Source organism: Notolepis coatsorum (assembly GCF_963971535.1).
Source record: "Notolepis coatsorum genome assembly, chromosome: 12".
Taxonomy (NCBI): Eukaryota; Metazoa; Chordata; class Actinopteri; order Aulopiformes; family Paralepididae; genus Notolepis; species Notolepis coatsorum.
Genome location: NC_140176.1, coordinates 30,822,549 through 30,834,642, shown reverse-complemented (window position 1 = coordinate 30,834,642; position 12,094 = coordinate 30,822,549). Strand labels below are relative to the sequence as shown.

Sequence of the window (12,094 nt, the reverse complement as noted above, 5' to 3'; positions counted from 1 at the left end):
GGAGGCTTTTAACCAGGGCCGGACTGGGGAAATCATTCAGGCCAGGAAATATAGTGCGAAATATAGCCCCAGTCAGGCCACTTTTTAAGCGGGGGGTCTGGGGGTCCCCCACCAGGACATTTGTTCGTTGTTACAAAGACTTCATTTCCTGCATTCTGGTGTAGGATTTTTTTTTATTTGTACCCTTTAAATGCCAGTGTTTGTGATGGCATCACAAATTATTGTTAAAAAACAGGCTGGGGCGGTCGGGTGGCGTAGCAGAGATTGTGCTTGTCACCAATGCAAGAGGCTGCGGTCTCGACTCCCGGAGTCAGCATTGCCCTGCGGCTTGGGCCGGTCGTCATACTAACTCGTTTGGCTGAGTTAGGGGGAGGGAAGTCGTGGGTGGTAATCTGGCGTTGTGGACAGCGACGCCTACAGGTCAGGTCTGGGCACCTGCTCAGCAAAAGGCAGGAAATGGTGAAGGCAGCGTGACCTCCCACGCGTTACGCTATTCTGATACACCAGTTGTTGGAGCGGGTACATCGAGAACACAGGACTCTTATCCTAGTTACGACGGATCTTGGATCAGTCTGTTGGTGTCCCTAATTCAACTCTTAGTGGCTCCACCATCACCCATGGCCTCGGGGAGCCCTCTCACAAGCACACGGCTCGGTGTTTCGGCCGCCTGCCCTGGGGCAGCGTCTGATGGCTGCTGGGAGGTTGAATTTGGAAAGGATATATGTATTAACGCCGATGTGATTACTACCATCCGGAGTGCACACGCTCCATCCACTACCGCTGTTTACGCAGGGAAGTGGCATATTTTTCAAGAGTGGTGTCGGGCTAAGGGTCTGGACCCGGTTTGAATCATGTCCTCTGAAATCGGTTCTGTCCTCCCTTCAGTCTATCCTGGATAGGCTCTGAGCTTCGACAGTGGAGGTGTATGCTGCGGCTATATCTTCATGTCATAGAGGCTTTGAGAGCAAGCCACTATTTTGCCTCCCTCTTGTGATACATTTTTGCTGGGCGCACGGCGTCTCAAGCCTATTCAAAGTAATTTGTCTCCAAGCTGGGACCTCCAATTAGTCTTAAGTTAGACCCCTTTTGAACCACTCGAGCGTGCACCGTTGAATCAGCTGTCTTTTAAGACTGTGTTTATCCTGGCCGCACATGGCACCTCAGGGCACGGTTTACTCACATACTTGTGCGTTTTAGGGAGCTGCGCCCTGTTACGCATGGTGTCGGTGTTCTATCCTTACGCACAAATCTCACCAGGCGCGAGGCGTGCGAGGCGAGCGATCAGAGTTTCACTTTCGCTCCCATGTTAACAGGTGTCACTGTTGTAGGCGGTCGGGTGGCGTAGCGGAGATTGCGTTCGTCACCAACACCGGAGACGCTGGATTCGCCTGTTCGAATCCAGCTCACAGCTCCGGCGTTGTCACCAGCTTGGCTGGCCGTTCACACTAATACAATTGGCTGTATTAGAGGGTGGGAAAGCTGGCGGGGTGGGTCCGGGTCGTTGTAAACAGCGACTCCTACAGTTCGGTCGGGGCGCCTGCTCAGCGCGGATAGGATCTAAGGGGGGTAGTGTGATCCTTCCACACGTTACACCCTCTCAGTGAGAGTCCGCGCTGCCAGGTGAAAAGAAGCGGTTGATTGGCTAGACGTGTGTCGGAGGAAGCACGTGATAGCCTCCACTCTCCCAGACCGACTGTGGGGGGTAAGTGCGCAGCGACCAGGAAGGGGATTGGGAATTGGCATAACGACTAACATTGGGATGGGAGAAAATCTGAGAAAAAAGGAGGGGGAAAAAGATTAAAAAAAAACAAAAGAAAAAACAGGTGTCACTCTTCCCACCAGCCGCGCACGGCCCGGGCGACTCACGTGCGTGAAGCGAATAAAATCATGCGCCACGCGCATTTTCACAGAAATACACTCAATATCTGCATTATTACCACACATATAGATGTAGTTCAACCAGCTAATGTGTCGGTATGATCTTTCCCAATACAAAGCATGCTATACTTTTTCAGGAGTACAGTCACACTGATCACCATTCTAAAATTAATTCTAACATTCTAATGAATTATATAATAACTGGTTATGCATGCAAAATGGACAATAGAACACTGGAACTGGAAATCTTTTAAAAATCTTCAAACGGGGACTGACTTCACATAGACTAGGCATTTACAGCTGTTCCAATGTAAATGTGCCTTCCTCCGTGCACTTTCGCCTGCTCTGAAGTCGGACTCGGTGTGGACGGCCGCGCGCGCTGTCCTCGCACGAAACCTGTGCATGCTTACGTCCGTGCCTGGTGGGATTAGTGCGTTATGCTCCTCGTTAGGATGAGTGTGGGGCTAGGACCCTCCATGCTTTCGATGGTCTTGAAGGGACCTCAGGGGGTACATTTATTGGGGCTACGCACTTGCTCTTCGCCCATTAGTCCAATAGGCGGAGCAAGACGCGAAGCCAGTATGAAATATAACAAAGGTTATTCTATAACCCTAGTTATATGATTACTGGCAAAGCGTCTTGCTTTTTCGGCCCTGAGGACCCCAGCCCGTTTTTCCTGTGAAATTTGGGCTCGGAAGGGTGAGCATGGCCACTACACCTGGTTATATACTACGGAAGTGGGCGTGACTGAGGTAGATGTAAGGTGCATGAAAAGTTCTTTCAGTGTGCGCAATAGGCGCATGCATAGTCCAATAGGCGGACCAAGACGCTTTGCCAGTAATCATATAACTAGGGTTATAGAATAACCTTCGATCTGCATGCTGACGTATATTATATATAATTAATAGAATAGAAGGACTTTATTGATCCCGAGGGAAATTCAGCACCACAGATCGCTCACAATGAACATTCAGTTAGTCAAAAGTCAAAAATAAGAATAGGAATAAAAATAAAAATTTAAATGCACAGTCAGAGATATACATTCTAAAATATGTATATACATTCAAAATTCTAAAATATACAGTCTGAAAATATACAGTAACATGTACAGTAAAGTGTCAAATTTAAATGTAAATGTCCAGGAAGGAATACCTATAGTAAAATGTAAATGTCCAGGAATATACAGGTATTTACTCTGATACTATATCTATATCTGTACATATCCGTTACCTACTCTTACTAGTTATGCTACTGGCCAGTATGACTTAGTGTCTTTATACCTGTATCACTGTACATATTAATACTACAACTCTGTACATACATCTGATTAGATTCGTGCGGCGATGGGGAGCCAGTGCAGGTCCCTGATTACTATTGCACTTTACTGTTACATTTGCACTCTGGTTGGATGGCACTTGTTGTACTGTACTTGTGCTGTATGATGACAATACATTTGAATCTAATCTAATGTAATGTAATGTTGTGTTGTTTGTCTCCTGCAGGAAGGAGGAGGTTCTTAAGAAAGTGTCATTCACAGGGTAAATCCCTGCAACAGCTGTCTGGGTGTGTTCAGCAGTGTACAGTATCTGTCAAAGCAGTGTGACGTGACACTGTGCAGTGTGCACATGCGCACTGCGAAAGAAGGTGAAGCGATTCAAGGGAACTTCTTTCAGTTTCTGCTGAAGATTCAAGTCGAGTTGAAAAGTAGTTTACAGTCAAAGTAAAGAAGACAATAAACACAGAGCTCTTCCAGCGTGACGTGTCAGACGTACTGTACAACAAATGTAAGTGAATTCATGTATTCCTACAGTGAAACGTGAAGTTGGTATGATATGATATTTAAACAACGTAAGTAAAGTTACAGCAGGTGATAAACTGTGAGAGATGGGAGTCCGACCTCTTGGTCGCAAACTACAAGTGATTGTAATCGAGGAGATGTATCATTGAATGACAATAAATGAGAATAGATGAATATGAACGTGCTGTCTGGTTGAATGTATTCAACAGAGTTTTCTTCAAACCGCTGGCGTTTGTTTCTACCCTACTGTACTAACGTTAGCTGAATAAATGTCCTACTTCATATAACCTGTTGTTTTATATATTCTATATAAGCTAAATACATTTTAGGCTACTTCATATAATAATTTCCGTTTTCGCCGTTATTTGCTCTTGCAATGTTTACATAATTACATCCCATCCGTGATACGTTTCACTTTCAGCTTTGGCGAAGTTGTAATTCATTAATTTAAATCTTTATTTCAACTCGTATAGGAAGCGGAGGTTCCCCTCATTTACAGCAACGACGAGTTTACAATCAGTTAAAAACACTCCCAGACCCAAGTTGACACACAGTGATCGGAAATCATTCTCCAGTACGCTACTGCGGTCAAGTGAGCCGTCTTTTGCTTTTGCGTGGTCAAATCAGCCGCTCTTGTTTTTCGAGTGCGCGATTAGTTCCAGGTTTACGGTAATGCATTAAAACAAGCCTGGGACGCTGTTGTAATGAACCGACGTGACTTTTGTCACCAATAGGACGTTCGACGTGACTTTTGTCACAGTCTCACAAGTAGATCTTACAGAAATACTTAATATGACATTGAATGCGCATCGAATCAATAGGACGTTTAGTCTAATCAATAGGACGTTTCGTATGTGCAGTATTATTGAACATCGAATCAATAGGACGCGCAGTATATTCGACCACTAAACTAAAGCTACAGACAATTCCACAGAGGAACACTTCCGGTGAGGATTTCAAAGTAAAGGATGGCATGTGGTTCATTTCTATTATTTCATAAGTAGTTTATTACACTGCCATGTTTGTACTTAATACTTCTCAAGACTACTTGCACAAATAATATTAACTACTTTTACTGTGTACTTTGAGTAATTTGAGTTTCAAAGTCCTTTTTATAGAACAATGAGTATTTTCGACTAACTTTGATGTGGGATAAAAACCATTTCTCCCATAAGCAGTTTATGAAACTTCCATGGTTGTACTTAGTACTTCTTAGACTACCTGTACAAATTATATGAAATATTTTTACTGTGTACTTTTTGAGTAATTTGAGTTTCAAAGTCCCCAGAATCAGCATTTTCGACTAACTTTGATGTGGGATAAAAAAAGATTTTCCCATAAGCACTTTATGAAACTGCCATGGTTGTACTTAGTACCTCTTAGACTTGAGTTTCAAAGTCTAAATTGAGTTTCAAAGTCCTCAGAATCAGCATTTTTGACTAACTTTGATGTGGGATAAAAAAAGATTTTCCCATAAGCAGTTTATGAAACTGCCATGGTTGTACTTAGTACTTCTTAGACTACCTGTACAAATTATATGAAATATTTTTACTGTGTACTTTTTGAGTAATTTGAGTTTCAAAGTCCCCAGAATCAGCATTTTCGACTAACTTTGATGTGGGATAAAAAAAGATTTTCCCATAAGCACTTTATGAAACTGCCATGGTTGTACTTAGTACCTCTTAGACTACTTGTACAAATTATATGAAATATTTTTACTGTGTACTTTTTGAGTAATTTGAGTTTCAAAGTCCTCAGAATCAGCATTTTCGACTAACTTTGATGTTGGATAAAAACAATTCTTCCCATAAGCACTTTATGAAACTGCCATGGTTGTACTTAGTACCTCTTAGACTACCTGTACAAATTATATGAAATATTTTTACTGTGTACTTTTTGAGTAATTTGAGTTTCAAAGTCCCCAGAATCAGCATTTTCGACTAACTTTGATGTGGGATAAAAAAAGATTTTCCCATAAGCACTTTATGAAACTGCCATGGTTGTACTTAGTACCTCTTAAACTACTTGTACAAATTATATGAAATATTTTTACTGTGTACTTTTTGAGTAATTTGAGTTTCAAAGTCCCCAGAATCAGCATTTTAGACTAACTTTGATGTGGGATAAAAAAAGATTTTCCCATAAGCACTTTATGAAACTGCCATGGTTGTACTTAGTACCTCTTAGACTACCTGTACAAATTATATGAAATATTTTTACTGTGTACTTTTTGAGTAACTTGAGTTTCAAAGTCCTCAGAATCAGCATTTTTTACTAACTTTGATGTGGGATAAAAAAAGATTTTCCCATAAGCAGTTTATGAAACTGCCATGGTTGTACTTAGTACTTCTTAGACTACCTGTACAAATTATATGAAATATTTTTACTGTGTACTTTTTGAGTAATTTGAGTTTCAAAGTCCCCAGAATCAGCATTTTCGACTAACTTTGATGTGGGATAAAAAAAGATTTTCCCATAAGCACTTTATGAAACTGCCATGGTTGTACTTAGTACCTCTTAGACTACTTGTACAAATTATATGAAATATTTTTACTGTGTACTTTTTGAGTAATTTGAGTTTCAAAGTCCTCAGAATCAGCATTTTCGACTAACTTTGATGTTGGATAAAAACAATTCTTCCCATAAGCACTTTATGAAACTGCCATGGTTGTACTTAGTACCTCTTAGACTACCTGTACAAATTATATGAAATATTTTTACTGTGTACTTTTTGAGTAATTTGAGTTTCAAAGTCCCCAGAATCAGCATTTTCGACTAACTTTGATGTGGGATAAAAAAAGATTTTCCCATAAGCACTTTATGAAACTGCCATGGTTGTACTTAGTACCTCTTAAACTACTTGTACAAATTATATGAAATATTTTTACTGTGTACTTTTTGAGTAATTTGAGTTTCAAAGTCCCCAGAATCAGCATTTTCGACTAACTTTGATGTGGGATAAAAAAAGATTTTCCCATAAGCACTTTATGAAACTGCCATGGTTGTACTTAGTACCTCTTAGACTACCTGTACAAATTATATGAAATATTTTTACTGTGTACTTTTTGAGTAATTTGAGTTTCAAAGTCCCCAGAATCAGCATTTTCGACTAACTTTGATGTGGGATAAAAAAAGATTTTCCCATAAGCACTTTATGAAACTGCCATGGTTGTACTTAGTACCTCTTAGACTACTTGTACAAATTATATGAAATATTTTTACTGTGTACTTTTTGAGTAATTTGAGTTTCAAAGTCCTCAGAATCAGCATTTTTGACTAACTTTGATGTGGGATAAAAAAAGATTTTCCCATAAGCAGTTTATGAAACTGCCATGGTTGTACTTAGTACTTCTTAGACTACCTGTACAAATTATATGAAATATTTTTACTGTGTACTTTTTGAGTAATTTGAGTTTCAAAGTCCCCAGAATCAGCATTTTCGACTAACTTTGATGTGGGATAAAAAAAGATTTTCCCATAAGCACTTTATGAAACTGCCATGGTTGTACTTAGTACCTCTTAAACTACTTGTACAAATTATATGAAATATTTTTACTGTGTACTTTTTGAGTAATTTGAGTTTCAAAAATGCTGATTCTGGGGACTTTGAAACTCAAATTACTCAAAAAGTACACAGTAAAAATATTTCATATAATTTGTACAAGTAGTCTAAGAGGTACTAAGTACAACCATGGCAGTTTCATAAAGTGCTTATGGGAAAATCTTTTTTTATCCCACATCAAAGTTAGTCGAAAATGCTGATTCTGGGGACTTTGAAACTCAAATTACTCAAAAAGTACACAGTAAAAATATTTCATATAATTTGTACAAGTAGTCTAAGAGGTACTAAGTACAACCATGGCAGTTTCATAAAGTGCTTATGGGAAAATCTTTTTTTATCCCACATCAAAGTTAGTTGAAAATGCTGATTCTGGGGACTTTGAAACTCAAATTACTCAAAAAGTACACAGTAAAAATATTTCATATAATTTGTACAGGTAGTCTAAGAGGTACTAAGTACAACCATGGCAGTTTCATAAAGTGCTTATGGGAAGAATTGTTTTTATCCAACATCAAAGTTAGTCGAAAATGCTGATTCTGAGGACTTTGAAACTCAAATTACTCAAAAAGTACACAGTAAAAATATTTCATATAATTTGTACAGGTAGTCTAAGAGGTACTAAGTACAACCATGGCAGTTTCATAAAGTGCTTATGGGAAAATCTTTTTTTATCCCACATCAAAGTTAGTCGAAAATGCTGATTCTGGGGACTTTGAAACTCAAATTACTCAAAAAGTACACAGTAAAAATATTTCATATAATTTGTACAAGTAGTCTAAGAGGTACTAAGTACAACCATGGCAGTTTCATAAAGTGCTTATGGGAAAATCTTTTTTTATCCCACATCAAAGTTAGTCGAAAATGCTGATTCTGGGGACTTTGAAACTCAAATTACTCAAAAAGTACACAGTAAAAATATTTCATATAATTTGTACAAGTAGTCTAAGAGGTACTAAGTACAACCATGGCAGTTTCATAAAGTGCTTATGGGAAAATCTTTTTTGATCCCACATCAAAGTTAGTCGAAAATGCTGATTCTGGGGACTTTGAAACTCAAATTACTCAAAAAGTACACAGTAAAAATATTTCATATAATTTGTACAGGTAGTCTAAGAGGTACTAAGTACAACCATGGCAGTTTCATAAAGTGCTTATGGGAAGAATTGTTTTTATCCAACATCAAAGTTAGTCAAAAATGCTGATTCTGAGGACTTTGAAACTCAAATTACTCAAAAAGTACACAGTAAAAATATTTCATATAATTTGTACAGGTAGTCTAAGAGGTACTAAGTACAACCATGGCAGTTTCATAAAGTGCTTATGGGAAAATCTTTTTTTATCCCACATCAAAGTTAGTCGAAAATGCTGATTCTGGGGACTTTGAAACTCAAATTACTCAAAAAGTACACAGTAAAAATATTTCATATAATTTGTACAAGTAGTCTAAGAGGTACTAAGTACAACCATGGCAGTTTCATAAAGTGCTTATGGGAAAATCTTTTTTTATCCCACATCAAAGTTAGTCGAAAATGCTGATTCTGGGGACTTTGAAACTCAAATTACTCAAAAAGTACACAGTAAAAATATTTCATATAATTTGTACAAGTAGTCTAAGGGGTACTAAGTACAACCATGGCAGTTTCATAAACTGCTTATGGGAAAATCTTTTTTTATCCCACATCAAAGTTAGTCGAAAATGCTGATTCTGGGGACTTTGAAACTCAAATTACTCAAAAAGTACACAGTAAAAATATTTCATATAATTTGTACAGGTAGTCTAAGAGGTACTAAGTACAACCATGGCAGGTTCATAAAGTGCTTATGGGAAGAATTGTTTTTATCCAACATCAAAGTTAGTCGAAAATGCTGATTCTGAGGACTTTGAAACTCAAATTACTCAAAAAGTACACAGTAAAAATATTTCATATAATTTGTACAAGTAGTCTAAGAGGTACTAAGTACAACCATGGCAGTTTCATAAAGTGCTTATGGGAAAATCTTTTTTGATCCCACATCAAAGTTAGTCGAAAATGCTGATTCTGGGGACTTTGAAACTCAAATTACTCAAAAAGTACACAGTAAAAATATTTCATATAATTTGTACAGGTAGTCTAAGAGGTACTAAGTACAACCATGGCAGTTTCATAAAGTGCTTATGGGAAGAATTGTTTTTATCCAACATCAAAGTTAGTCAAAAATGCTGATTCTGAGGACTTTGAAACTCAAATTACTCAAAAAGTACACAGTAAAAATATTTCATATAATTTGTACAGGTAGTCTAAGAGGTACTAAGTACAACCATGGCAGTTTCATAAAGTGCTTATGGGAAAATCTTTTTTTATCCCACATCAAAGTTAGTCGAAAATGCTGATTCTGGGGACTTTGAAACTCAAATTACTCAAAAAGTACACAGTAAAAATATTTCATATAATTTGTACAAGTAGTCTAAGAGGTACTAAGTACAACCATGGCAGTTTCATAAAGTGCTTATGGGAAAATCTTTTTTTATCCCACATCAAAGTTAGTCGAAAATGCTGATTCTGGGGACTTTGAAACTCAAATTACTCAAAAAGTACACAGTAAAAATATTTCATATAATTTGTACAAGTAGTCTAAGAGGTACTAAGTACAACCATGGCAGTTTCATAAAGTGCTTATGGGAAAATCTTTTTTTATCCCACATCAAAGTTAGTCGAAAATGCTGATTCTGGGGACTTTGAAACTCAAATTACTCAAAAAGTACACAGTAAAAATATTTCATATAATTTGTACAGGTAGTCTAAGAGGTACTAAGTACAACCATGGCAGGTTCATAAAGTGCTTATGGGAAGAATTGTTTTTATCCAACATCAAAGTTAGTCGAAAATGCTGATTCTGAGGACTTTGAAACTCAAATTACTCAAAAAGTACACAGTAAAAATATTTCATATAATTTGTACAAGTAGTCTAAGAGGTACTAAGTACAACCATGGCAGTTTCATAAAGTGCTTATGGGAAAATCTTTTTTTATCCCACATCAAAGTTAGTCGAAAATGCTGATTCTGGGGACTTTGAAACTCAAATTACTCAAAAAGTACACAGTAAAAATATTTCATATAATTTGTACAAGTAGTCTAAGAGGTACTAAGTACAACCATGGCAGTTTCATAAAGTGCTTATGGGAAAATCTTTTTTTATCCCACATCAAAGTTAGTTGAAAATGCTGATTCTGGGGACTTTGAAACTCAAATTACTCAAAAAGTACACAGTAAAAATATTTCATATAATTTGTACAGGTAGTCTAAGAGGTACTAAGTACAACCATGGCAGTTTCATAAAGTGCTTATGGGAAGAATTTTTTTATCCAACATCAAAGTTAGTCGAAAATGCTGATTCTGAGGACTTTGAAACTCAAATTACTCAAAAAGTACACAGTAAAAATATTTCATATATATGGGGTGCTCCAGTAGCACACCATGTTACCGCGCTCGCGCGGGACTCCGTGCTGCGTCACGGATCTGGTTGACTCCGAGTTCGATTCCCGGACTCGCCGTCATTTGCCGAATGTCTCCCCCTGCTCTCTCTCCCGTTTCACCCTGCAACTGTCGGTCATGCTTGACCAGGAAAGCGATAAACGCTAAAAAATAAAGTTTAAAAAAAAAAAAATGTCATATAATTTGTACAAGTAGTCTAAGAGGTACTAAGTACAACCATGGCAGTTTCATAAAGTGCTTATGGGAAAATCTTTTTTTATCCCACATCAAAGTTAGTTGAAAATGCTGATTCTGGGGACTTTGAAACTCAAATTACTCAAAAAGTACACAGTAAAAATATTTCATATAATTTGTACAGGTAGTCTAAGAGGTACTAAGTACAACCATGGCAGTTTCATAAAGTGCTTATGGGAAGATTTTTTTTATCCAACATCAAAGTTAGTCGAAAATGCTGATTCTGAGGACTTTGAAACTCAAATTACTCAAAAAGTACACAGTAAAAATATTTCATATATATGGGGTGCTCCAGTAGCACACCATGTTACCGCGCTCGCGCGGGACTCCGTGCTGCGTCACGGATCTGGTTGACTCCGAGTTCGATTCCCGGACTCGCCGTCATTTGCCGAATGTCTCCCCCTGCTCTCTCTCCCGTTTCACCCTGCAACTGTCGGTCATGCTTGACCAGGAAAGCGATAAACGCTAAAAAATAAAGTTTAAAAAAAAAAAAATGTCATATAATTTGTACAAGTAGTCTAAGAGGTACTAAGTACAACCATGGCAGTTTCATAAAGTGCTTATGGGGAAATCTTTTTTTATCCCACATCAAAGTTAGTCGAAAATGCTGATTCTGGGGACTTTGAAACTCAAATTACTCAAAAAGTACACAGTAAAAATATTTCATATAATTTGTACAGGTAGTCTAAGAAGTACTAAGTACAACCATGGCAGTTTCATAAACTGCTTATGGGAAAATCTTTTTTTATCCCACATCAAAGTTAGTCAAAAATGCTGATTCTGAGGACTTTGAAACTCAAGTTACTCAAAAAGTACACAGTAAAAATTATTCATATAATTTGTACAGGTAGTCTAAGAAGTACTAAGTACAACCATGGAAGTTTCATAAACTGCTTATGGGAGAAATGGTTTTTATCCCACATCAAAGTTAGTCGAAAATACTCATTGTTCTATAAAAAGGACTTTGAAACTCAAATTACTCAAAGTACACAGTAAAAGTAGTTAATATTATTTGTGCAAGTAGTCTTGAGAAGTATTAAGTACAAACATGGCAGTGTAATAAACTACTTATGAAATAATAGAAATGAACTACATGCCATCCTTTACTTTGAAATCCTCACCGGAAGTGTTCCTCTGTGGAATTGTCTG

The 12,094-nt window shown here is 37.6% G+C and overlaps 1 protein-coding gene across 1 annotated transcript in view; it reads left to right on the top strand.

The window, feature by feature from the left end:
* The first annotated feature begins 3,526 nt into the window (after window positions 1-3,526).
* casp7 (caspase 7, apoptosis-related cysteine peptidase) overlaps window positions 3,527-12,094 on the top strand; it is a 77,176-nt gene continuing 68,608 nt past the window's right edge. Inside the window, exon 1 of the mRNA XM_084326604.1 lies at window positions 3,527-3,662. The gene's annotated coding sequence lies outside the window, so the exon portion shown is untranslated. The remainder of the gene's footprint in view (window positions 3,663-12,094) is intronic.